Source organism: Stegastes partitus, unplaced genomic scaffold, assembly GCF_000690725.1.
Source record: "Stegastes partitus isolate 25-593 unplaced genomic scaffold, Stegastes_partitus-1.0.2 Scaffold1518, whole genome shotgun sequence".
Lineage (NCBI taxonomy): Eukaryota > Metazoa > Chordata > Actinopteri > Pomacentridae > Stegastes > Stegastes partitus.
Window position 1 is genome coordinate 9,166 of NW_007579249.1, and position 2,661 is coordinate 11,826.

Consider the following 2,661-nt stretch of genomic DNA (forward strand, 5'->3'; position numbering starts at 1 on the left):
CCTTGGACCTCCTGCTCTAGTCAGATCTACTCATGTTCCATGTTCCCTCCATTTCTTAATGACGGATTTAACTGGACTCTGAGGGATGTTCAGTGACTTGGGAATGTTCTTGTATCCATCTCTGACTTGTACTTCTGAACAACCTTTCCACAGAGTTCTTAGAGGGTTCTTCAGTCTTCATGGTGTAGTTCTATCCAGGAGCTACAGGAGTCTTTACACTACAATCACTGAGACACATTCACGCATCTGAATCTAATAATGATGAAGCAACAGCAGATACACTAGTGCAGCTGATAGCTGGTTTTATTCACTTTATTCCAGGCGTCTTAATCGATATGATAGAAGAAGTGCGTCTCTTGTAGCTGTTTCAGTTGTGTCACAGTAATCACACGTTGCGGCGTCAGACTGCGGCGTGAAGAAGATGTGACAGCTGCGTTACGAGGCTGGATCATAACACTTCTCTGCCTTTTTCCCGCTCTGCTAATGCCGCATTCAATATTATGACCTTGAAATTGCTGCTTTTCAGCCTCCGCGCAGCACATGCAAAAATGAGCAACAAAAATAAAAAGAGCAAGCAGAGCTGGCTTCGTGTTGGCTTCGAGTTTCCCAAACATTTTAGCCTCTAAAATATGACGAACAACAACAATAATGCAAACAGATGTAGCGTACAGCAGCAAACGTCTGTTTAAGCACAGGCACAACCAATAATATTACTTTATAGGAATTTATTGCATAGTTGCAGAATTTAAACTTTTATTGGCGAACATGAAGTAATTTCACAAGATATCATCTGTAATTTAACAAAATAGAAAAATAACTGTTAAAAAAATTATCATTAGTCCTCATTTTACAGACTTTTTCTTTCAAATAACAGCAAATATCCAGATTTTTTTTTTCTGAATTAAAGTCAAGTATTGTGAAAGAACAAAGTAATATTTGATGCAAACGTTCTGATTTTGACCGTTTTTGTCAGTTAACACGTAAATGGATTGAATCATTTCACTAGATGTCATCTGTTTTTTGACAAAATAGGAAAAAAAAATGCTTTAAAACAAATTATTTACCATTTTCAATCCTTAATATGTAAATTTTTTCTTTCAAATACCTGCAAATATCCAGATAGTACCTTTTTTAAATTTGTTTGGTTTCTTTTTAGATAGAATTTGATGAAGAATATTTACCGAAGACCAAAATATTGTTTGATGCAGATTTTTGATGTGGACTTACGATTTTTAACGTTTTCTTGTTTTTGTTTGTTTGTTTTGATAGTTGGCACGGACACTGATTAAATTTAATTCACTAGATATCATCTGTAATTTAATAAAACAGAAAAATATATATTTTTTAAAAAGTGTTTATCATTTCCAATCCTTAATAGATTTTGCTTTTGAAAGAAGTTACGTTAACCGTAGTGGCAGCATCATGATGTTAACAGCACATATCCAGATAATGTGTTTTTAAATAGATTTTTGTTGAGCTCTTTTTTGCGAAAGAGCAAAATAACATTTGTAAAAATACAAATGTTTGATGCGAACTTACGGTTTCGACAGAAAGAAAAAGGTTAACGTGTAAATTGATTAAAGTAATTTTGCTCGATATTATCTGTATGTTAACAAAATAGAAACTTAACATTTTCAATCGTTTATTTACATATTTTTTCTTTTAAATAGCAGCACATGTATTAATAATAATATTTTTCATGTAAATAAATGCTTTTTTTTTTTTTTTTNCTGGAAACAAACGGAGGAAGAAAAAGAAAGCAGCTTTGTTGCAACGCTCGGATGCACACGGACAATCAGAAAAACACCCGGAGACGTCGGCCGTCGATGTGTTTACAGAGAAGATGTCAGTCTCCCAACTGTTTTTTCAAAATAACTTCAGATACACAAGGAAGATAAGTAATGATCCTGTTTTCATACCAGATCAGACTCTTTTTTTTCTTTTTTTTCTCCTGCTTGACAGTTTGTCTGCACACAACACCTCACGTAGTCGTTTCATTCTCCCGTTTTCAGGACGACTGCATCGGTTTAACGCCTTCGAGTGTTAGTGGTTCTTCAGGAGCAGCTCTGTTCAGCAGAAACAAGTGACTTCATAAGTATTTACCTCCTTCCAGTCAGTGTTTAGTAGATGCACCTTTGGCTGCAGTTACATCGTTGATCCAGTTGGTCTCCGTCAGTCTGAACATCTGGACGCTGCAGTTTTTCCTCATTCTTCTTCTCAGGGTCCATAAACAACGGCCCTTTCTTACAAACTCTCCGTTGGATCGAGGTCTGGGCCTCCAGAACCTTCACCTCATTGTCTTTTTAAACCATTTCTGTGGAGCTTTGGCTGTTTGCTCCTTGTCTTGATGGAAAACAAATCTTCTCCAAGTCTCAGTTCTGCTGCAGACTGCATCAGGTTGTCCTCCAGGATTTCTCTGCACTTTGCTGCTTTCATTCACCCTCTAACTTTACAAGCCTTCCAGGCTGCTGCTGAGAAGATCCCCACATCATGATGATGCCTCCACCGTGCTTCACGTCATGATGATGCCACCACCGTGCTTCACATCATGATGCTGCCACCACCGTGCTTCACGTCATGATGATGCCACCACCGTGCTTCACGTCATGATGATGCCACCACCGTGCTTCACGTCATGATGATGCCACCACCGTGCTTCAC